Genomic DNA, 25,833 nt, shown 5'->3' on the forward strand with positions numbered 1-25,833 from the left:
CCAGTGTACAGTGCGGTAGTTCACGGCTGTGGCTACCTCTGTGTCGGCAGTCGGCAGGCAGTCCGTCCATCCATAATTGTATTATTATTATAATATATACCACCTAACCGTGGTTTTTTTTTCATTCTTTATACCGTCATAGTGTCATACTAGTTGTTACGAGTATACTACTATCTCTTTATCAACCAGTGTACAGTGCGGTAGTTCACGGCTGTGGCTACCTCTGTGTCGGCAGTCGGCAGGCAGTCCGTCCATCCATAATTGTATTATTATTATAATATATACCACCTAACCGTGTTTTTTTTTTCATTCTTTATACCGTCGTCATAGTGTCATACTAGTTGTTACGAGTATACTACTATCTCTTTATCAACCAGTGTACAGTGCGGTAGTTCACGGCTGTGGCTACCTCTGTGTCGGCAGTCGGCAGGCAGTCCGTCCATCCATAATTGTATTATTATTATAATATATACCACCTAACCGTGGTTTTTTTTTCATTCTTTATACCGTCGTCATAGTGTCATACTAGTTGTTACGAGTATACTACTATCTCTTTATCAACCAGTGTACAGTGCGGTAGTTCACGGCTGTGGCTACCTCTGTGTCGGCAGTCGGCAGGCAGTCCGTCCATCCATAATTGTATTATTATTATAATATATACCACCTAACCGTGGTTTTTTTTTCATTCTTTATACCGTCGTCATAGTGTCATACTAGTTGTTACGAGTATACTACTATCTCTTTATCAACCAGTGTACAGTGCGGTAGTTCACGGCTGTGGCTACCTCTGTGTCGGCACTCGGCAGCCCGTCCATAATTGTATATACCACCTAACCGTGGTTTTTTTTTCTTTCTTTATACATACATACTAGTTACGAGTATACTATCTCTTTATCAACCAGTCTATATATTAGCAGCAGACACAGTACAGTGCGGTAGTTCACGGCTGTGGCTACCTCTGTGTCGGCACTCGGCAGCCCGTCCATAATTGTATACTAGTATCCAATCCATCCATCTCCATTGTTTACCTGAGGTGCCTTTTAGTTGTGCCTATTAAAATATGGAGAACAAAAATGTTGAGGTTCCAAAATTAGGGAAAGATCAAGATCCACTTCCACCTCGTGCTGAAGCTGCTGCCACTAGTCATGGCCGAGACGATGAAATGCCAGCAACGTCGTCTGCCAAGGCCGATGCCCAATGTCATAGTACAGAGCATGTCAAATCCAAAACACCAAATATCAGTAAAAAGCCTCTTTTTTTCTTTGCGTCATGTGCTGTTTGGGGAGGGTTTTTTGGAAGGGACATCCTGCGTGACACTGCAGTGCCACTCCTAGATGGGCCCGGTGTTTGTGTCGGCCACTAGGGTCGCTAATCTTACTCACACAGCTACCTCATTGCGCCTCTTTTTTTCTTTGCGTCATGTGCTGTTTGGGGAGGGTTTTTTTGAAGGGCCATCCTGCGTGACACTGCAGTGCCACTCCTAGATGGGCCCGGTGTTTGTGTCGGCCACTAGGGTCGCTAATCTTACTCACACAGCTACCTCATTGCGCCTCTTTTTTTCTTTGCGTCATGTGCTGTTTGGGGAGGGTTTTTTGGAAGGGACATCCTGCGTGACACTGCAGTGCCACTCCTAGATGGGCCCGGTGTTTGTGTCGGCCACTAGGGTCGCTAATCTTACTCATACAGCTACCTCATTGCGCCTCTTTTTTTCTTTGCGTCATGTGCTGTTTGGGGAGGGTTTTTTGGAAGGGCCATCCTGCGTGACACTGCAGTGCCACTCCTAGATGGGCCCGGTGTTTGTGTCGGCCACTAGGGTCGCTAATCTTACTCACACAGCTACCTCATTGCGCCTCTTTTTTTCTTTGCGTCATGTGCTGTTTGGGGAGGGTTTTTTGGAAGGGACATCCTGCGTGACACTGCAGTGCCACTCCTAGATGGGCCCGGTGTTTGTGTCGGCCACTAGGGTCGCTTATCTTACTCACACAGCGACCTCGGTGCAAATTTTAGGACTAAAAATAATATTGTGAGGTGTGAGGTATTCAGAATAGACTGAAAATGAGTGTAAATTATGGTTTTTGAGGTTAATAATACTTTGGGATCAAAATGACCCCCAAATTCTATGATTTAAGCTGTTTTTTAGTGTTTTTGGAAAAAAACACCCGAATCCAAAACACACCCGAATCCGACAAAAAAAATTCGGTGAGGTTTTGCCAAAACGCGTTCGAACCCAAAACACGGCCGCGGAACCGAACCCAAAACCAAAACACAAAACCCGAAAAATTTCAGGCGCTCATCTCTAGTACACACACTTAATTTGTGATTGCGATCACCTGTATTGAACAGATTAATGGATAAGAAAGGTGTTTCATCACAGGCGATGGCAATCATACATTACCAGGAAAGTCCAGGAGCAGAGCATTCGATCCCTCCTGGAGAGGGTCATGTTGGGAGGTATGCAATAATCTAATTAACTCCATACAGTATATGTTACGATGTTGACTAAAATGCAAATTATGTTTAATCAACATACCGTATAAATGTATATAAAGCCAATAGTACACATAGCTCAGCTGAAATGCTGGCTGCTTATCTTGCACATTTCCTATCTTTGTTGCTTTTGCAGTTTTCCAACGTGGTAACTTTTTGAAGGAAATTGGTATAAGGGCATCTATTTTTCAGGTAACCTGTTTATTGCCGTGTCAGTGACATGCAGCATTACGCTTTCAAAGGACATCAAAGTTCTGTAATCTCTGGCTTATGTTGTGAACATTCCGCCGCTGATACATGACAGTTCTTGAATGGAAAGAGACTGAAATGTGTTTGCCCATCAGCTGGAATGTTCCCCACGCCCTGATCAGTATGACTGATGTTTTCCCATTTTTATCCGGCTTTCCCATTATCTGCCTCTGTGTACTTTCCAATTGTACTAGCGATTATTTGTGAAAGAAAACACCAAGTTTGGGGAAGGCGGCGGGGCACCATAAAATATAATCAATAGTTAACTGGATCTCGCTAACACAAATGAAGTGCTTTTAAAAGATTAAACGTGTATGATCTTTTGAAGGGAAAGAGTTTTGAAGAGGAAAGGAAAAATCAATTATGTAAGTATTGTATAGGAGAGTGTAAACTTCCTGCATTGTGCCAGCAATGTATAAAACAATGTAAGCTTTGTTTCCAGCACTTTGCTTTTCATTTTTATCTGTCGCGTCAACACAGTGGAGGTGGCTATTCTAAGGTCTGTACCAATATTTAACTCAATAAATAACAAAATACCCATTAGGATGCAGTTTATTTAATTGAGAAGGATGTGATAGAAGCCATCAGAGCCGGCCCTAACCAATATGATGCCCTAGGCAAGATTTTGGCTGGTGCCCCCTAGCACCACCGCTGGTTCCACCTCTGAGCTTGCACCTCTTTCCCAGCACCATCACCCCTCATCCATAGCAGTCCTTATTTTGGGGTTTGTACCCCCTATATTTTAAATAGGAACACTTCGCACATTTGGCGCACAGCCCAAAAAGGAGTGTGTTTTTGCTGGCAAGGGGCATGGCCACACAATAACCCCAATTCCAATTACGCCACACAGTACTGCAACTTTATTCACATTTGATCATGCGATAATGTCCATAATTCATATTACATCTCACAGTAGTATCACTTTACCTTATAAACATTACTCCTCACAGTAGAGCCCCTTATTCACATTACCTCACACTGAATTGCTCCTTATTCACATTACACCACACCCTATTGCTCTTTATTCACATTAGATGACACAGTAGTGCCCTTTCTATACGCAATGCCACAGAGTAGAGCATCTTATACACATAATGCCACACAGTAATGCCCCTTACACATATGAGATATATTATTAATGTCCTTATAAACATAATGCACCTTACACATTATGACAACCTTTATTAATGCCCTTTTACACATAATGTCCCTTACACATATGCCGCACATTATTAATGCCCCTATACACATAATGACACACATACAGTAGCACCGTTACACATATGCTGCACATTATTAATGCCCTTATACACATAATGACACACATAGTGCCCCTTACACATATGTTGCACAATATTAATGCCTTTATACACATAATGACACACATAGTGCCCCTTACACATATGTTGCACATTATTAATGCATTTTTACATGACACACATAATGCTCCTTACACATATTCCAAACACTACTGCACAACCAACCCACTCACATGCACACAGCACTCACACTGCCACTAACACTGTACCTCTGCCTCTGCTTGGAAACAGATGTGTCCTCATAAATCTTGTCTCAATGCTAACATCGGGCACCTTTTTTTATTTGCATTGCTATGTGGCTAGCATGCACAAGCAGCTTCTGCTGATTAAATTTATATGCAGCATGCCTATATACTGTGTTAGACTGTGGCTGTATCTGCATATGAAATGCTACACACAGAATATAGGCATGCTGCACATCATTTTAATCAGCAGAAGCTGCTGATGCCCCTAGGCATATCAAATGCCCTAGGCAATTGCCTAGTTTGCCTATGCCTATGGCCAGCTCTGGAAGCCATGCCCTCTCTCCTCTTTGTCTATCAGGCAGTGGCGTCACAAGGTGGGTGTGGGGTGTGTGTTCCGCACCCAGGTGTGACACCTAGAAGTAGTGACACCAATCTGTTGGCTCCTCCGCAGTGATAGGAGCCAGGTGCTGCAGTGTGAAATTCTGCTGCAGCACCCGGCTCCTGTCATAGAAGAACAGCCGACAGCGCTGCAGACAGTGTCCGGGGTCAGCCCAGTACAGACCAGCATCTCCAGAGATGCTGGGCACTCACCCGGGGTGACGATCCGCGGGGCCACACCCCTTTATTTGCAGCCACGCCCCCTTTGTGCAGCGAGCATATCAAGGGTGCGCACCAGGTGTCACCACACTCGGTGACACCTCTGCTATCAGGTCCTGTCTTGTTTTATTACTGCTTTTTCAAAATTGTAAGGTTCTGGGAAGTATGCTGACACTATATAATTCAATATTATTAATAATAATCATTATAACAATAATAATAATAATATATTTTTTATGGTTCCACAGCACGTTACAATTTACATAAACAAAATAGTATGACCAAAAAAAAACAACGTAACTTAAGCTGGGTACACACTGCGCCAGATTCTGATTTTATTATTATTAATTATTATATTTTATTTATATGGTGCCACAAGGGATCCGCAGCGCCCATTACACAGTACATAAATAAATGAGCAAAACAAGAAAAAAAGCACTTACAGTTTGAGACAATATATTACTCCAAGACAGAGCACTTGGGGGCTAGAGGAGATAGTAGTGCCATCAATAGATAATGAAATTGTGGGAAGTGAGGTTGTGTGGGACTATGAGAAGCTGATCAGCTCAGTCTTAGGGCGGGATGTACTACCCTCCCCCGCCACGTTATCTGGCTTTTCTCAGCGCTCCTTGTGTTATCTCCGCGGTTACTGATCTCCTCTCTACTCCCCGTCTTTTTTCTCCTCTCACTGCCGTCCGCCTCATCACCGCCGCGGCCACTGAGTCCTGTGCTCTCCATAGCGCCTGGTCAGCGCTGCGCTCCCCCTGTCATTTGCACATGCGCACTTGTGTCAGCTTCCTGGCATGCCATGCATCCAGTAGTTCCTGTGTCATGTGGGGGAGCGCAGCGCTGACTAAATGCTATGGTGGCCGCGGCGGTGATGAGGAGGACGGCAGTGAGAGGAGAAAAAAGACGGGGAGTGTGGGGGAGCAACGGGTAGCGCCGGGCAGCAGAGAGGAGACCAGTAACCGCGGAGATAACACAAGGAGCGCTGAGAAAAGCCAGATAATGCGGCCGGGGAGGTTAGTACATCCCTCCCTTAGACATGTTAAGTTTAAGAAAGTGCTGTTACATCCAGGAAAAGATAACAGAGAAATAGTTGGAGATACAAGTGAGGAGAGCAGGGCAGAGGTCTGGGAGGAATTGTAGATCATCAGGATAAATACTGTCTGTGGGATGTCCTTAAGAAAGACTATAGGGACTTAGGAAAGAAACTGAAGGCAAGGACATCTAAGGTAATATTCTCGGAATTATTACCCGTGCCACGCGCTAGTCCAGGGAGGCAGAGGGAGATTAGGGAGGTAAATGTGTGGCTTAGGGATTGGTGCAGGAAAGAGGGGTTTGTGTTCCTGGAACACTGGGCGGACTTCTCAGTCAGGCGCCATCTCCTTTGTCATGACTGATTGCACCTGACTGAGGACGGGGCAGCGGTCCTGGGGGGATGGATGGTTAGAAGGTTGGAGGAGATTTTAAACTAGGAGCCTGGGGGGAGGGTTTAGCTAGAAACTACGGGTCATGCAGTGAGAATAGTGGGGATGGCGGTAGTAAACGAAATGGGGGAGAAGTTGGGGGGAGGGTAAGAGCAGGCGGTAAGGTTACTAACATGGGTACTAAAAGAGATTTTACCAAAGCACTAACCAATGACGATTACAGGTCATCATTGCTACATAAGGTGAAAGATGTCCCTAACGCAAGGGAAAATACTTATCTTAGTTGTATGTATGTAAACGCCAGAAGCATTACTGGTAAAAAGGGTGAACTAGAAATACTTGCAGCAAGCAAACAGTATGATATTATAGGCATTACTGAAACTTGGTGGGATGAATCTCATGATTGGACAGTCAATCTAGAGGGCTATACACTGTTTAGGAGAGACAGACTAAATAAAAAGGGTGGAGGGGTGTGTCTTTACGTAAAGCCATTTTTAAAACCTGATATACGGGAAGATATTCAGGAGGGGACTGTAGACACTGTCGAGACATTATGGGTAGAAATTGCATGCGGGGAAAAAGGAATAAAAAAGTTAGTATTGGGTGTATGCTATAGGCCGCCTGGTATCAACGCATCTGATGAGGAATTGTTACTAAAGCAAATTGAAAGAGCAGCAGGAGTAGGAGACATAGTAGTGATGGGAGATTTTAACTATCCAGAGATAAACTGGAAAAACGATTCATGTGATACTGCTAGGGGCAATATGTTTTTAAACACACTTAATGATAACTACTTAGTCCAACTAATTGAGGAACCAACTAGGTACAATGCAATCTTAGACCTGGTATTAACAAACAATGGGGATTTGGTATCAGGTATTATAGTAGGGGAACCCATAGGAAACAGCGACCACAATATGGTCACATTCAATATCAGTTTTCATAAGCAGCCCTATACTGGCTCAACTAGGACTCTAAACTTTAGCAAAGCAAATTTTGAAAAGATGAGGGTATTTTTCAGGGATATTGAATGGGAAGGTTTGTTTTTAGGAAAAAATACTACGGAGAAATGGGAGGTACTAAAATTCCTGCTAGCTAAAAATACACTCAAATTTATTCCTATGAGCAGCAAAAAAAGGAATAAAAATCATAAACCGATGTGGCTTAACAAAAAGATTAAGGAATTTATGGGCAAGAAAAGGCGAGCATTTGAAAAATACAAATCTGACTGGGAAGCAGAGTCATTTCAGCACTATAAGGAATGTAACAAAATTTGCAAAAAGGAAATAAGAGCGGCTAAAGTAGAAACTGAAAAACTAGTAGCAAAGGAAAGCAAAGCGAATCCCCAAAAATTCTTTAAATACATTAATAGCAAGAGATTAAAGAAGGAGAGTATAGGCCCTTTAAAAGACAAGTTGGGAGTCTTAAGCAAAAATGATAATGACATAGCGGACACACTAAATGAGTTTTTTTCAACAGTATTCACTAGAGAGGACCCAATTCAGGGACTGACACACAATCTCAATAATGAGAATATCCCACTGATAGGTACTTATTTAAGTGAGGAAGTAGTCTGTGACCGATTAAAACATTTAAAGATTAATAAATCACCAGGGCCCGATGGTATTCACCCAGGGGTTCTAAGGGAGCTTCACTCTGAACTGGCAAAACCGCTATCTTTGATCTTTAAGGATTCAGTTATATCAGGTATGGTTCCCAAAGACTGGCGTATAGCGGAAGTAGTGCCTATATTCAAAAAGGGAAGTAAAGCTGAACCAGGTAATTATAGACCAGTTAGTCTTACATCTATAGTGGGGAAAGTATTGGAAGGTATTCTAAGAGATAGTATTCAGAAGTTCCTGGAAGTCAATAAGGTCATTAAAAGGAATCAACATGGGTTTATGAAGGACAGATCCTGTCAAACCAACTTACTTGGCTTTTATGAAACAGTAAGCGCAAACCTAGATCAGGGTAAAGACGTGGATGTAATCTTTTTAGACTTTGCCAAAGCGTTCGATACTGTACCACACATGAGACTTATCTACAAGCTACAAGAATCAGGGCTAGGAAGCACAATATGCACTTGGGTCAAAAACTGGTTAGATAATAGGGAGCAGCGCGTTGTGGTTAATGGATCTTTTTCAACTTGGACTGAAGTGCTAAGTGGTGTGCCGCAAGGCTCAGTATTAGGACCGCTATTGTTCAATATTTTCATTAACGACCTAACAGAAGGTCTAGAGAGCATGGTGTCAATTTTTACAGATGATACCAAATTGTGTAAGGCTATAAATACAGAGGAGGATGCCGAGTCTCTTCAGAACGACTTAGTTAAATTAGAAGCATGGGCAGCCAAATGGAGAATGCGCTTCAACACAGACAAGTGTAAGGTAATGCACTGTGGTAACAAGAACAAAAATTACACCTACCTACTAAATGGGGTAAAATTAGGGGATTCTGTACTGGAAAAGGACTTAGGTGTCCTCATAGATAGCAAGCTAAGCAGTAGTACCCAAAGTAGGACTGCGACCAAACTAATTAAGGGCATGGAGACGATGGAATACAAGGAAAGGCTTGAAAGACTAGGCATGTTTACATTGGAAAAGCGGAGACTAAGAGGGGATATGATCAACATCTACAAATATATAAGGGGACAATACACAGAGCTTGCGCGGGACCTGTTTTTGGTTAGATCAACACAGAGGACTCGTGGACACTCGTTCAGGTTAGAGGAGAGGAGATTCCGCACAATACGGCGTAAAGGCTTTTTCACGGTAAGGACAATACGTGTTTGGAATTCCCTGCCCGAGGGAGTTGTAATGGCGGAATCTGTCAACACCTTTAAGAATGGGTTAGATAAATTCCTAATGGATAAGGATATCCAGGGGTATGGTGCATAGTCATGCATTATAGTTACTATAAATAGGGATAAAATGCAACGGCTGACAGCAGCATCAGTCAGAAATTTTAGTCAAATCATCATGCATAGGAGACCACAAATAGGTTGAACTCGATGGACAATTGTCTTTTTTCAACCTCAGATACTATGTTACTATGTTACTATGTTTGTAGCCCTCCAATGTCAGACAGCTTTATATTTACACTGCAATTTAGATTTCAGTTTTTACACACCTCACCCAAATCGAAATCTCTCTGCACGTTACATCTGCTCCCCCTGCACTGCACATGGTTTTGCCCAGGTGCACAGTTACTTGCTTTATTGTACCAAAAAGTTTGTTGCCATTGTTGACAATGAGGAGATGATGGTATAAGGAAGGGGAGGAAAAGCACAAGAGGGAAGAGGGCCCTGCTTATGAGATCTTTCAATCTGGTAACAATTAATAATTAAGAACATGTCCTGAGATGGATATGTGCATTCTGAATAGAGGTGATGAAGGCTTCCAGTGCGGTGCTGGTGAAAAGAGAAAAGACAGACACAGCTGGTAGAAGTGGTACAGGGGCAAGCTGAGGTGACCTGCCAAATGCCAGGTCCATTTTACAGGTCTATTAAGGGAAGTACTAAAGCCGTGCTATGTACCAACTGGAAATTACTGAAACAGGCTCTAAATATAGAGCAATGTTATTAATTCATAAAATGAAAACATACATTTATCATAAAAAATAAAATATCAACCCCAACCACATCTGAATCAGGGCCATTATGTATTATTATTTATTACTAATTTTTTTCCTTATGCCACCTTGGTTATCATTCTGTTGTTATCATGTACTTCAGAGACTGGGTTCGAGGACAGTCTCGTGCTGCGGACCAGTCATACTCAACAAACTGCTGGATGCGTCAAGACCACACCCACGAGCAAGGGAGATGTTAAGCGCAGGCTGAATCATAAGGCTTGTTGCAGTTTATTCCATTATTTTAAAATATTATGTTTTTATTACCTTCACCACAGTTTTCATAGTGCTGCCATCATTGTTTTCATACCGCCGTTTTATGTCTTTGCATTCAGCTTCTCTATTTTGTTTTTCCTGCATCTTCTTGTTATACTTCCATTAATTGTGCGTAGCATATTGCACACGTTGTCACCCGTATTTTATGTTTCATTGTATGGCTTACCTCACACATTGTTTCCTTTGTAGTGCATCCAAGATGGCTGCCTCGCCTGGTACATTTGAGGGTGGCATGAAAAATACTTGAAACTAATTTTTATGTAAGGGCTCTTCCTCCAGCTGTAGTGCAAACTCCTAAATTTGTGTAACACCTTCTAGATCAGTGGTTTCCAAACTCAGTCCTCAAGGCACCCTAACAGTCCAGGATATAAGGATATCTATGACTGAGCACAGATGTTAGCTCAAATTGACTGAGCAAACATTGTGGACAGACGCCAAACCAGCTTCCTCCCTTTGTCTCACCATAGTCATCTCCCTTGCATCGCTTCAGTACCATCTCCCAGTGTCTCATCAGCAAATTCCTTTTGCATCTCACCAGCAAAACCTTCTTACTGTGTCTCGCCAGCATCAAACACTCCCCCTCCCCCCGCGTCTCTCCAGCACCAACCCCCCTCCGTGCCTCTTCGTCGGCATACGTTCCTTCATCTCACCAGCATCATCCCCTCTACCGCGTTCTTTCAGCACCATATCCCTGCATCTCTGTAGCTCATCCAATGATTACCATTGATTCAGCCATTAGAACTGCCGTAGGCATGCCACAGGCTACAGTAAGTGGAATTCTAATAGGACAGTTTTATTTTCATTATTTGTACAGCTACATTATGACATGCTTTCTGGTGGATATTGGCACATTCACATTCGATATTGGCACCGATTTTGTGTATTTTCACAGATTTCTGGTCAATTTTGCAAATCAGGATTTACGGTACTAAAGGCAAATATCGTCCGCAAAAAAAAAAATCGACTCGCAATTGAAACCTTGCATCAGTGACTGGCAATTTTCACCTTGAAAACACTTTCTATTGCCTAAACCTTCATTATGGTGCCTATACCAGGGCTGTTTCTAGACAATTTGCTCTTGGTGAGGGGGCGTGGCCTCACTGAAATGGGTGTGACCTTGCTAAAATGGGAGTGGCCTCGCAGGAAAATACTACTTTACTCCCCAGTTTTTGACCCTGCACCAACAGACCTCGGCCACCATAGGAAAGAATACAAATTCCAACGTAGTAAGACCCACACAGTAATGTCCCTTGCACCATATTATGCTATACAGCACAATGCCCATTATACATTATGCCCTACAGTAAGGCTTCTAATTACTTTAAAATTACTTGCTCGTCATGCTCGTTGCCAGCGGTTTAATGCTATTGTAATTGTCCACCCCCCTGGAGGGCGGCGCATAAGCCTTACACTTGCAGGCACTTTGTCTCACTGCCCTGCTTGTGCCCTACTCGCCCCGCATACTCAGCAGTAGGAGGGGATTCGAAGCCAGAGACAGCCGGGGGCACCACTTGCAAAGTAAACATCACTGCGAGTGCCCAGCAGGCGGCAGCGCTTCTCTGAGGTCTACGCTCCTGCCGCTTTCCCGGCGGACCTGACCACTGTATTTAGACACACAGAGCCACCGGGGAATGGAGAAGCACTCTCTGCCGACCATCACGCCTGCAACCCTCCTCTCGCCCATAGTGCTCTGCTCGGGGGGGCGGAGTTTTTTGAAGTGATGTGGTTGCGCTCGCCTACAACAGTAGAGATGACAGACACAATGCCGATGTTTTTGCAATTGGGCGATTATCGGTAAATAGAGCATGCATATGCTCTAGATAATAATAATAATAAATATGCTTTGCACTGCTCATGCGCCAAAGCCAAATAGCAATGGTGCTCGCAGCACTTACCTTCATGCAGAGTGATTGACAGTTCGGCAGCATTTGTGGGCGTTAATGGTGGAGTGGCTCCGCTGGGCGTCTCTGTACTTTTCAGTGCTGCTAGGTTTTTGCAGAATTTCACACTACCTCAGCGTGCATAATTGCAGCTGCAATCACTATAGCATCTGTCAATAAATCAGGCCAGATATTAAAAATACTGTAGGAAAATAAACATGTCCAAAATTTAATTCATGATTTTATCGTTTAAAAAAAAACAAAAGAATTATTAAAGAAATCAAGATCAACGTACATCTCTAATACAAAGAGAGCCAACCATTTGATTCGCTGTGGCTGCAGGAATATAGGCTTCATTTAAAGATGGGTACAGTGGAAACAGCTCAGGGGGCGCTGCGTGCGACAATGCAGGACCTGTTCTGCAAATGCCCAGAATGGGCCCTGCGGATGCGTCGGCTCTCCACCATAGTAGATGTACGCAAACCAGAAGGAACCGCAGCAGGAAGTGGTTGTCGATTTTTTTAATTTTTTTTACGATTTTTTGATGATTTTTATGTCTGTTTGCAGATGATTTTGAAAGGAACTGACAAAAGCCAACTAACTTAATAAAAATTAACATCGACATTGGTTTTAAAAGGCGACTGTAAGCAAAAATAGCATTTTGGGGTCTATATAATAATGGTGCATACACACGGTGTGGTGCACTCAATGCCCGACATTGACTATGCGATGTGACCGGCAGTCAATGTTGGGCTGCCTGCACGGTCTATTTTTTCTTGCAATGCCGATCCCGTGGGACCGCACATCGGCATCGCAAGCTGTGTACACATGGGCCCTCATTCCGAGTTGTTCGCTCGCAAGCTGCTTTTAGCAGCTTTGCACACGCTAAGCCACCGCCTACTGGGAGTGAATCTTAGCTTATCAAAATTGCGAGCGAAAGATTCGCAATATTGCGAAAACACTTCTCTGTGCAGTTTCTGAGTAGCTCGAGACTTACTCTGCCAGTGCGATCGGTTCAGTGCTTGTCGTTCCTGGTTTGACGTCACAAACACACCCAGCGTTCGCCCAGACACTCCTCCGTTTCTCCAGCCACTCCCGCGTTTTTCCCAGAAACGGTAGCGTTTTTTCACACACTCCCATAAAACGGCCTGTTTCCGCCAAGAAACACCCACTTCCTGTCAATCACATTACGATCACCAGAACGAAGAAAAAACCTCCTAATGCCGTGAGTAAAATTCCTAACTGCATAGCAAATTTACTTGGCGCAGTCGCAGTGCGAACATTGCGCATGCGCAATAAGCGGAAAATCGATGCGATGCGAAGAAATTTACCGAGTGAACAACTCGGAATGACCACCATGGTGCAAAATGCACTAATTTTCCTTACGATAAATCGTAAGGAAAGTTAGCGCATATCGCTCCATGTGTATGCACCTTAAGCCTTGTAGAGAGATGAAGTGCAAAGAGATAGAGTACCAGCCAATAAGCTTCTAACTGCTATGTTATAGGCTGTGTTTGAAAAAATGTCAGGAGCTGTTGTTTGATACTTTATCTGTCTCCAAGGCTTAGTACATAGACCCGTTTGACCCTGGAACATACGGTCAATGCTGATTGATTTTTTTGTTCGATCTTCAGTACATTTTCTCTATGGAGGAAATTTAGAGAGTCATTCTGACCTGATCGCACGCAGCAACTTTTTGCTGCCCGTGCGATCAGGTAGACGCCGCCTATGGAGGAGTGTTTTTTGCATAGCAAGGCTGCGTTCGCTTGTGCAGCCAGGCTATGCAAAAAATGTTTTGTGCAAAAGTAGACTAGGGCTAGTACCGACCCAATCGCACGGCTGCGAAGAAGTGCAGCGTGCAATCGGGTCGGAATGACCCGCTTAAACAGATACAGGGAAAACACACAAACTCCACTAGAGTGGTGCCCTGGTCAGAATCAAACCCATGACACCATAGAGGCAGAAATGCTAACCACTGTGCCAGCTGGTCCAACTACAGCTATACCTGAAATGTTACTACAATGTCTCTCTGAAAAATCCATGCTAAATTTCTTTCAAGGAGACAGATGTTGCCTAGTGACATTACTGCCAGTAGCGGAACTTGTGAGTGGTGGGACCAGGTGCAAACCAAAACTTTGGGTACCCCTTCTCCACCCCACCCCAAGTTCATAATATGCCACAAGACAGTGGATGTCAGGGAGAGGTACAGGGTAATGGCGATGATGCAGAGGATAATGGGGGTGAGGACGACAGGGAGAGGGAGATGACATGGAGATGGAGAGTTGGTGAAAGGGAGAGGAAATGGGTGACAGGAAAGGATGAGAGGGAGAAGCAGTGGGTGCCAGGGAGAGGCATTGGAGGATGGAGCGGGTGACAGAGAGAGGGCGAGGATGACTGGGAGAAGGTGAAGAGGCGAGGCAGAGGGTATGAAAGGTCTCTGTAGGAAGGAGTAAAGGGGGTAAATTGGGTTGAATGAGTTCACTGGGACATGAAGGGAAGGTATCAGTGGGGAAGATAGGCAGAGAAAAAAAATGTGGCTTTAACATGAGAGCTGAGGAAAGACAATGCTACTGTAGTGGAAAGGTTTACTAAAGGGATAGAAGAGGAATTATGTTAGGGAAAAGGAGAGAGTGAGGGAGAGAGAGGGGGAGGGAGAGACGGGGGAGAGAGGGGTGAAGAGGAAGGAAGTGGTGGAACAGAGAGAGAAAGAGACAGGAGATGGAGGGAGAGAGAGGAGCGGAGATGGAGAGAGAGGGAGACAGAGATACAGAGAGAGACAGAGGGGGGCAGAGAGAAAGGAACAGAGATGGAGAGACAGAGAGGGGGAGATGGAGAGAGAGAGGGGAGATGGAGAGAAGGAAAGAGAGAGAGAGGGGTGAAGAGGAAGGAAGAGAGGCGCAGGGGAACAGAGAGAGAGAGAGAGACGAAGGGAGAGGGGGGCGGAGATGGAGAGAGAAATGGGTGGAGAGAGGGAGGGGGAGACAGAGAGAGAGGTAGGGGGAGACAGAGAGACAATGAGGGGAAGACAGAGAGAGAAGGGCAGAGATGGAGAGAGAGACAGAAAGAGAGGGGGGAGACGGAGAGGGATAGAAGAGGAATTATATTAGGGAAGAGGAGAGAGTGAGGGAGAGGGAGGGGGGAGAGATGGAGGGAGAGAGAGATAGGGGTGAAGAGGAAGGAAGAGAGGTGCAGGGGAACAGAGAGAGAGATGTGAGATGGAAAGAGATTGATGGAGAGAGGGGGGAGAGAGGGGCAGAGATGAAGGGAGAGAGACAGAAGGGAGAGATGCAGAGAAGGGAGTTGGAGGGGGGCGGAGAGAGAGAGACAGGGAAGGGGGGACGGGGAGAGTGAGTGGGGTGGGTGGAGAAAGAGACAGATAGGGGGAGGCTGAGGGAGAGAGAGTGCGCAAGAGAGAGGGCAAGAGAGACTAGGTGCCGAGGGGGAGATAAAAGAGAGAGAGAGAGGGCCAAGGGGGAGAGAGAGAGAGAGAGAGAGAGGCTGAGCAGCACTTGCCACTTGTAGAACTCTAGGATTGTGTTTCTCCTACCTGGCTTCTGTGGCATGGACAATCAGGTACTGCTGCTGCACTTGGAGATGGCCAGTGCCTTTGCTTCCCTCCCATGGACTTTTAGCACCTGGGATTTCAGGGGACAAGTATGAAAGGGCAGGAGCTGAGAGAGGGGCCCCTCCTCTCCCCTCGAGTCAGGCAGTCCCACACAGGCAGGCAGCAGCATTACAGAGCATGGGGGGAGGAGCTGAGAGAGCGGCCTCTCCTCCCCCCTCCACACGACCAGTCCCACACATTCAGGGCGTAGGAGCTGAGATGAGCTCTGAAAACGTCAGCGGCCGTATTGCCACAGTCTCTGGGGCACTAGCAGTGGGCAGCGCATAACATGAGTCAGTGTGACTCACTGTAATTCTGGCTCTGTGGGCCCCTTCACTATAGTGGGCCCCAATGCAATGCACCGGCTGCACCGCTGCTAGTTCTGCAACTGGTCACTGCATCTAAACTGTTGTATAGGTAGGGAGCAGTAGGGAATTACCCACAGAACACGTAGGACAAATGCAGCTGGAGAAACATGAAAAACGCTATTCGCAAATGTGGAAGGAGGTGACTATTTCATGTAATGGTGCATTAAAAAATATTCTGACATTTTCCATGGCAAGGGTCTTGGTGACATGAGCAACTGTTTCAGTAAATATATAAATAGCCATACAGTAATGTAACTCATCCCAGGTGATAATAAAGCTCAATTAAAGTTCCATTATTAACGCTGAGTTGTGGATGTAATTGCAGATATGTCAGACTCTGTCATCCATGTTTGAATACATGCAGCATGTAACCATAGTAACCCACAATATCCAATAAGGCGCGTTTTTAAGAATGAATTGAATATTTGATTAATGTTTATTTGCCATCTGCTACTTTCTAGATAAAGTGGCAAACTTATCATTTATGCACATCTGATTTGTATTTCAAAACTATTCTGCAAAGTTGATTAATACAAAATTAAATTGAAGATTTTATTTTTTTCTGGTTTGTTTTACAGCCTGAATAGACCAATATCGTGTTGTGTAGACTTAACTGGAATTCCTTTATTTTCTGTTCTCTAGACTTGTTCTACAGTATTTTGTTTTACTGGAATTTATTTATAGTATAAGTTGTCTAATGTCTCTTATAATTTACTGATGTGTCCACATACACCTTGCTCAAATCATGAGGGAGGCGTATCTATAAGGGTGCAGTGTGTGCGGTGCACACAGGCCCCTGAGTCTAGAGTGGGCCCCCACCGCACACACTGCACCCATTTTTTGAATACTTACCCCTCTGGAGTCCTGCGCTAATGTCAGCAGCGCTGTGGAATCACTTTGAAAATGGTGCAGTGGCCATTTTCACGGTGTTCTGCGCATGCACAGTAGAGAAATAACTGGGAAAATGGCTGCTGCACCATTTTCCTGGTGATATGCGCAGTAGAGTCTGAGCCCTCTAGTGCTCAGACTCTCCAGCGTTGCCGGCAGAGAGGAGGGGGCCCGAACAGAAGAGGCAGCACATGGGCCCCCTCTCTTAAAGCGCCGAGGGTAGCTGGGTCTTCTGCCTGCCTCTGTTTGCAACCACTTACACTGAAAGTAACAAAAACATTGTTAATTGATGAATCTTTTTATAAACAGAATGTTATAGTTATTAATATATAACCTGCACTTGATTGCAGTGCCGTAACTAGGCATTTTAGCGCTGTGTACAAGAAACGACGGTGGCGCCCCCCCCCCCCCCCCATGTAAGATAGGGGCAGTGCGCCCGTGGGCGCGCAAAAAAATATATAGGGGCGTGGCTTCACGGGGAAGGGGCGTGGCCACAAAATAATAGCAATTCATACTACGGTGCACAGTAGTCTACATTATTCAAATTACGCTGCACTTTTATACATTACAGCAGACAGCGTCCCCCTTTTTACACATTACAGCAGACAGTCCCCCTTTTTACACATTGCGGCAGCCAGTCCCCCTTTTTACACATTGCGGCAGCCAGGCCCCCTTTTTACACATTGCGGCAGCCAGTCCCCCTTTTTACACATTGCGGCAGCCAGGCCCCCTCTTTACACATTGCGGCAGCCAGTCCCCCTTTTTACACATTGCGGCAGCCAGGCCCCCTCTTTACACATTGCGGCAGCCAGGACCCCTTTTTTCACATTGCGGCAGCCAGGACCCCTTTTTACACATTGCTGCAGCCAGTCCCCCTTTTTACACATTGCGGCAGCCAGGCCCCCTTTTTACACATTGCGGCAGCCAGTCCCCCTTTTTACACATTGCGGCAGCCAGGCCCCCTCTTTACACATTGCAGCAGCCAGGACCCCTTTTTACACATTGCGGCAGCCAGGACCCCTTTTTACACATTGCGGCAGCCAGGCCCCCTTTTTACACATTGCGGCAGCCAGGCCCCCTTTTTACACATTGCGGCAGCCAGGCCCCCTTTTTACACATTGCGGCAGCCAGGACCCCTTTTTACACATTGCGGCAGCCAGGACCCCTTTTTACACATTGCGGCAGCCAGTCCCCCTTTTTACACATTGCGGCAGCCAGGACCCCTTTTTACACATTGCGGCAGCCAGTCCCCCTTTTTACACATTGCGGCAGCCAGGCCCCCTTTTTACACATTGCGGCAGCCAGTCCCCCTTTTTACACATTGCGGCAGCCAGGACCCCTTTTTACACATTGCGGCAGCCAGTCCCCCTTTTTACACATTGCGGCAGCCAAGACCCCTTTTTACACATTGCGGCAGCCAGTCCCCCTTTTTACACATTGCGGCAGCCAGGACCCCTTTTTACACATTGCGGCAGCCAGTCCCCCTTTTTACACATTGCGGCAGCAAGGACCCCTTTTTACACATTGCGGCAGCCAGGACCCCTTTTTACACATTGCGGCAGCCAGGACCCCTTTTTACACATTGCGGCAGCCAGGACCCCTTTTTACACATTGCGGCAGCCAGGCCCCCTTTTTACACATTGCGGCGGCCATCCCCCTTTTTACACATTGCGGCAGACGGTGTCCCCCTGAGAGAGAGAGAGAGAGAGAGAGGGATATACTTACCTTCTCCCCGCTGACAGGCTCCTCGTGCTCGCATCTCCCTCTCGGTGCAGGCAGTGAGGTGAGAAGGAGGAGGAGGGAGGGGGAGCAGGGAGCCGCAGCAGCGCTATTTCATTGGTAGTAAGCGCCGCTGCAGCATCCCCCTCTCCTTCCGTATTGGCTGCCTGGCGCTGCTGTGGATGCTGGGATGAAGGAACCGCATCCCAGCATCCATAGCAGCGCCAGGCAGCCAATACAGAAGGAGAGGGGGATGCTGCAGCGGCGCTTACTACCAATGAAATAGCGCTGCTGCGGCTCCCTGCTCCCCCTCCCTCCTCCTCCTTCTCCGCTGCCCGGCGCTGGTCTCTTCTCCCTCCAGCGCGGCGCACACAGCAGAGGCGGCATGTAATGAGTCAATTTGACTCATTACATGCCGCTGGCCGTGCGCCCTCAGGGCAACTGCGCTGTGTGCCAAGCCCACTTGGCACACACGTAGTTACGGCCCTGCTTGATTGGGAAAATTTACTTGGGTGCATACTATTACTATTAGTGATGAGCGGGTTCGGATCCTCGGAATCCGAACCCCCCCAACTTCACCCATTTTACACGGTTCCGAGGCAGACTCGGATCCTCCCGCCTTGCTCGGTTAACCCGAGCGCGCCCGAACGTCATCATCCAGCTGTTGGATTCTCGCGAGATTCGTATTCTATATAAGGAGCCGCGCATCACCGCCATTTTAACTCGTGCATTGTAGATGATAGGGAGAGGACGTGCAGCGTTCTCTCAGTTTCTGTGTTCAGTGTGCTGCAAATATCTGTGCTCAGTGTGCTTGCAAATATCTGTGCTCAGTGTGCTGAAAATATCTGTGCTCAGTGTGCTGCAAGTGCAAATATCTACGTTCTGCCTAATAAAACGCTCCATATCTGTGCTGCATTGTAGTATAGGAGGACAGTGCAGAATTTTGCTGACAGTGACCACCAGTATTATATAGCAGTACGGTACAGTAGTCCACTGCTCTACCTACCTCAATGTCGTCAAGTATACTATCCATCCATACCTGTGGTGCATTTTAGTTGTGCGCAGTATATATAGTAGGAGGACAGTGCAGAATTTTGCTGACCACCAGTATATAATATATAGCAGTACGGTACAGTAGGCCACTGCTCTACCTACCTCTGTGTCGTCAATTATACTATCCATCCATACCTGTGGTGCATTTTAGTTGTGCGCAGTATTATATAGTAGGAGGACAGTGCAGAATTTTGCTGACCACCAGTATATAATATATAGCAGTATGGTACAGTAGTCCACTGCTCTACCTACCTCTGTGTCGTCAAGTATACTATCCATCCATACCTGTGGTGCTTTTTATTGTGCACAGTATTATATAGTAGGAGGACAGTGCAGAATTTTGCTAACCACCAGTATATAATATATAGCAGTACGGTACAGTAATCCACTGCTCTACCTACCTCTGTGTCGTCAAGTATACTATCCATCCATACCTGTGGTGCATTTTAGTTGTGCGCAGTATATATAGTAGGAGGACAGTGCAGAATTTTGCTGACCACCAGTATATAATATATAGCGGTATGGTACAGTAGGCCATTGCTATTGATATATTACTGGCATATAATTCCACACATTAAAAAATGGAGAACAAAAATGTGGAGGGTAAAATAGGGAAAGATCAAGATCCACTTCCACCTCGTGCTGAAGCTGCTGCCACTAGTCATGGCCGAGACGATGAAATGCCATCAACGTCGTCTGCCAAGGCCGATGCCCAATGTCATAGTAGAGAGCATGTAAAATCCAAAAAACGAAAGTTCAGTAAAATGACCTAAAAATCTAAATTAAAAGCATCTGATGAGAAGCGTAAACTTGCCAATATGCCATTTACGACACGGAGTGGCAAGGAACGACTGAGGCCCTGGCCTATGTTCATGGCTAGTGGTTCAGATTCACATGAGGATGGAAGCACTCATCCTCTCGCTAGAAAAATTAAAAGACTTAAGCTGGCAAAAGCACAGCAAAGAACTGTGCGTTCTTCTAAATCACAAATACCCAAGGAGAGTCCAATTGTGTCGGTTGCGATGCCTGACCTTCCCAACACTGGACGGGAAGAGGTTGCGCCTTCCACCATTTGCACGCCCCCTGCAAGTGCTGGAAGGAGCACCTGCAGTCCAGTTCCTGATAGTCAAATTGAAGATGTCACTGTTGAAGTACACCAGGATGAGGATATGGGTGTTGCTAGCGCTGAGGAGGAAATTGACAAGGAGGATTCTGATGGTCAGGTGGTTTGTTTAAGTCAGGCACCCGGGGAGACACCTGTTGTCCATGGGACGAATATGGCCATTGACATGCCTGGTCAAATTACAAAAAAAATCACCTAGTCGGTGTGGAATTATTTTAACAGAAATGCGGACAACATTTGTCAAGCCGTGTGTTGCCTTTGTCAAGCTGTAATAAGTAGGGGTAAGGACGTTAACCACCTAGGAACATCCTCCCTTATACGTCACCTGGACCGCATTCATCAGAAGTCATTGACAAGTTCAAAAACTTTGGGTGACAGCAGAAGCAGTCCACTGACAATTAAATCCCTTCCTCTTGTAACCAAGCTCCTGCAAACCACACCACCAACTCCCTCAGTGTCAATTTCTTCCTTAGACAGGAAAGCCAATAGTCCTGCAGGCCATGTCACTGTCAAGTCTGACGAGTCCTCTCCTGCCTGGGATTCATCCGATGCATCCTTGAGTGTAACACCTACTGCTGCTGGCACTACTGTTGTTGCTGCTGGGAGTCGATCGTCATCCCAGAGGGGAAGTCGGAAGACCACTTGTACTACGTCCAGTAAGCAATTGACTGTCCAACAGTCCTTTGCGAGGAAGATGAAATATCACAGCAGTCATCCTGCTGCAAAGCAGATACCTCAGGACTTGGCAGCCTGGGTGGTGTTAAACGTGTGTCCGGTATCCACCGTTAATTCACAGGGAATTAGAGAATTTATTGAGTTAGTTTGTCCCCGATACCAAATACCATCTAGGTTCCACTTCTCTAGGCTGGCGATACCGAGAATGTACACAGACCTCAGAAAAAGAGTCACCAGTGTCCTAAAAAATGCAGTTGTACCCAATGTCCACTTAACCACGGACATGTGGACAAGTGGAGCAGGGCAGACTCAGGACTATATGACTGTGACAGCCCACTGGGTAGATGTATTGCCTCCCGCAGCAAGAACAGCAGTGGCGGCACCAGTAGCAGCGTCTCGCAAACGCCAACTCGTTCCTAGGCAGGCTACGCTTTGTATCACCACTTTCCATAAGAGGCACACAGCTGACAACCTCTTACGGAAACTGAGGAACATCTTCGCAGAATGGCTTACCCCAATTGGACTCTCCTGGGGATTTGTGACATCGGACACCGCCACCAATATTGTGCGTGCATTACATGTGGGCAAATTCGAGCACGTCCCATGTTTTGCACATACATTGAATTTGGTGGTGCAGATTTTTTTTAAAAACGACAGGGGCGTGCAAGAGATGCTGTCGGTGGCCCGAAGAACTGCGGGCCACTTTCGGCATTCAGCCACCGCGTGCCGAAGACTGGAGCACCAGCAAACACTACTGAACCTGCCCCGCCATCATCTGAAGCAAGAGGTGGTAACGAGGTGGAATTCAACCCTCTATATGCTTCAGAGGATGGTGGAGCAGCAAAAGTCCATTCAAGCCTATACAGCTACCTACGATATAGGCAAAGGAGGGGGGAATGCACCTGACTCAAGCGCAGTGGAGAATGATTTCAACGTTGTGCAAGGTTCTGCAACCCTTTGAACTTGCCACACGTGAAGTCAGTTCAGACACTGCCAGCCTGAGTCAGGTCATTCCCCTCATCAGGCTTTTGCAGAAGAAGCTGGAGAGATTGAAGGAGGAGCTAAAACAGAGCGATTCCGCTAGGCATGTGGGACTTGTGGATGGAGCCCTTAATTAGCTTAACCAGGATTCACGGGTGGTCAATTTGTTGAAATCAGAACACTACATTTTGGCCACTGTGCTCGATCCTAGATTTAAAACCTACGTTGTATCTCTCTTTCCGGCAGACACAAGTCTGCAGAGGTTCAAAGACCTGCTGGTGAGACACTTGTCAAGTCAAGCGGAACGTGACCCGTCAACAGCTCCTCCTTCACATTCTCCCACAACTGGGGCTGCGAGGAAAAGGCTAAGAATTCCGAGCCCACCCGCTGGCGGTGATGCAGGGAAGTCTGGAGCGAGTGCTGACATCTGGTCGGGACTGAAGGAACTGCCAACGATTACTGACATGTCATCTACTGTCACTGCATGTTATTCTGTCACCATTGAAAGAATGGTGGAGAATTATATGAGTGACCGCATCCAAGTAGGCACGTCAGACAGTCCGTACGTATACTGGCAGGAAAAAGAGGCAATTTGGAGGCCCTTGCACAAACTGGCTTTATTTTACCTAAGTTGCCCCCCCTCCAGTGTGTACTCCGAAAGAGTGTTTAGTGCAGCCGCTCACCTTGTCAGCAATCGGCGTACAAGGTTACTTCCAGAAAATGTGGAGAAGATGATGTTCATCAAAATGAATTATAATCAATTCCTCCGTGGAGACATTCACCAGCAATTGCCTCCAGAAAGTACACGGGGACCTGAGATGGTGGATTCCAGTGGGGACGAATTAATAATCTGTGAGGAGGGGGATGTACACAGTGAAAGGGATGAGGAATCGGACGATGAGGAGGAGGTGGACATCTTCCCTCTGTAGAGCCAGTTTGTGCAAGGAGAGATTGATTGCTTCTTTTTTGGTGGGGGCCCAAACCAACCAGTCATTTCAGTCACAGTCATGTGGCAGACCCTGTCGCTGAAATGATGGGTTCGTTAAAGTGTGCATGTCCTGTTTATACAAAATAAGGGTGGGTGGGAGGGCCCAAGGACAATTCCATCTTGCACCTCTTTTTTCTTTAATTTATCTTTGCATCATGTGCTGTTTGGGGACTATTTTTTGTAGTGCCATCCTGTCTGACACTGCAGTGCCACTCCTAGATGGGCCAGGTGTTTGTGTCGGCCACTTGGGTCGCTTAGCTTAGCCATCCAGCGACCTTGGTGCACCTCTTTTTTTCTTTGCATCATGTGCTGTTTGGGGCCTATTTTTTAAATTTGCCATCCTGTCTGACACTGCAGTGCCACTCCTAGATGGGCCAGGTGTTTGTGTCGGCCACTTGGGTCGCTTAGCCATCCAGCGACCTTGGTGCACCTCTTTTTTTTCTTTGCATCATGTGCTGTTTGTGGCCTATTTTTTAAATCTGCCATCATGTCTGACACTGCAGTGCCACTCCTAGATGGGCCAGGTGTTTGTGTCGGCCACTTGGGTCGCTTAGCTTAGTCATCCAGCGACCTCGGTGCAAATTTTAGGACTAAAAATAATATTGTGAGGTGTGAGGTGTTCAGAATAGACTGGAAATGAGTGGAAATTATGGTTATTGAGGTTAATAATACTATGGGATCAAAATGACCCCCAAATTCTATGATTTAAACACACCCGAATCCGACAAAAAATTTTCAGGGAGGTTTTGCCAAAACGCGTCCGAATCCAAAACACGGCCGCGGAACCGAATCCAAAACCAAAACACAAAACCCGAAAAATTTCCGGTGCACATCACTAATTACTATGAGCCACCAGGGATCAATCCTCAATGGTCAGCAACCATCGATGGCCTGACACCGATGGTAAATCTTCTTTACCATGAATGTCTGTTCTCCCGATGGATACATAGTCCATGGGATTCTGATGGAAGCCACATCAATCGGAGCATATGCAGCACCCAGTCTGCACAACTGGCAATCATTGAGGGTTCAACCACCAGTGGGTTTCCTCCTTTGATTTAAAACCATTGACCTAGTGCGCGCTCTGCCCTATTCCCCCGAGCCGGAGGCATGGCCGCCCTAAAAAGGGATGTGGCCTAATAAAGGAGGCATGGCCTCACGGATTGTCACCCTGAAGGCATGTCACAGGAACCGAGTGCTGCAGGAGAATATCACTCTGCAGCACCCGGCTCCTGTCACTGTAGAAGAGCCGGCACTTTGGTGGCACCCCTTTCCGATGGTGACACCCGGGTGCGAGCCACACCCTCCTGCCCCCGGCTTGTGATGCCACTGTTTGGCCACCCCTAATCACCAACACACCTCAAAACTTTTTAAAATGGAGCTTTGGGACAGTGTGCACATGCACTAGATGGGGGCATGGATTCTTTAGGATTCTCTGGGAACTGCCAATATGTATTAGCATTTAGCAGCAGTGAGTACAGACAGATAGGATAGATATGTGATACCCGTGATTTGGCATCCGGAACTTTAATTAATTGTGGGTATCACTGACCAAAACGGAAGACTGAAGGGATGGGGAAGTGCTACCAAGAGTGTTAAATGGAGGTCGTATAGACCCAGGAGAGAGAGAGGTCGGGCGGACGGCGTGTTCCCGCGCCGCTGGCGGGATACATATGGGGTAGCCAGGAGAGAGAGCATAAAAAAAGAGAGGAGGCTCGAGCGGCGAACGTACGCAGGACTGAGGAGATGAGAGTACGGGGTGATCGTGCGGACAGGGAGAGAGGCGCTGAACCGAGAAACAGGTCGTAGGGAGCCCAGAGCAGAACCCCCGTCAGAGGCTTACCACTACCTAGCAGAACGGGATCCCGTAGCGCCCTGCGGAGCGGAGTGCAGCAGGGAGCCGGCGGCCATCTTCAGGACAGCAGTGACGCAGAGAGGCCGGGACGCCAGCCTAATCGTGAGTGACGGGGGCTAAGCGCACTCACCACGTCCGGTTGTTAGGGGAGGTGCTGCTCCGTCCTTCTGCCCGCCCTGCTGCCGGCTGACTGGACGAGTCCCACTGCGGCCGTCCCCGTACTTGTCCCTCACGGGGAAGCCGCCTCCTCCCTGACACTGGACGTGGTGAATGTCACCAAGCCGCCGTGTTCCATGTTCATGGTAGGAGTACAAAAGGAAAGTTACCTATTAGGCATCAGTCTTAAAGTATTTCTGTTAGGTTGATTCACTTAAAGTTGTAAAGCAAGTTCATAGATGCGAGTGCATAGACGTAGTTAAGATAGATATAGTTCGAGGCAAAATAGAATGTTATGCCTTATCTAGAGCGCAATTGCCTGTTTGTTTCCAGTAGTCATAAAAGATGGTCGAGAGACTATACACGATTC

At 46.5% G+C, this 25,833-nt stretch overlaps 1 long non-coding RNA gene across 2 annotated transcripts in view; it reads right to left on the reverse strand.

Moving 5' to 3' along the window:
* LOC134911153 (uncharacterized) overlaps window positions 1-25,833 on the reverse strand; it is a 359,931-nt gene that overhangs the window by 208,248 nt on the left and 125,850 nt on the right. For both annotated transcript variants that reach the window (XR_010176358.1, XR_010176359.1), the window contains exon 5: window positions 12,069-12,223. This is a non-coding gene — a long non-coding RNA (uncharacterized LOC134911153). The remainder of the gene's footprint in view (window positions 1-12,068; window positions 12,224-25,833) is intronic.

This window comes from Pseudophryne corroboree, chromosome 4 (genome assembly GCF_028390025.1).
Source record: "Pseudophryne corroboree isolate aPseCor3 chromosome 4, aPseCor3.hap2, whole genome shotgun sequence".
Classification (NCBI taxonomy): Eukaryota; Metazoa; Chordata; class Amphibia; order Anura; family Myobatrachidae; genus Pseudophryne; species Pseudophryne corroboree.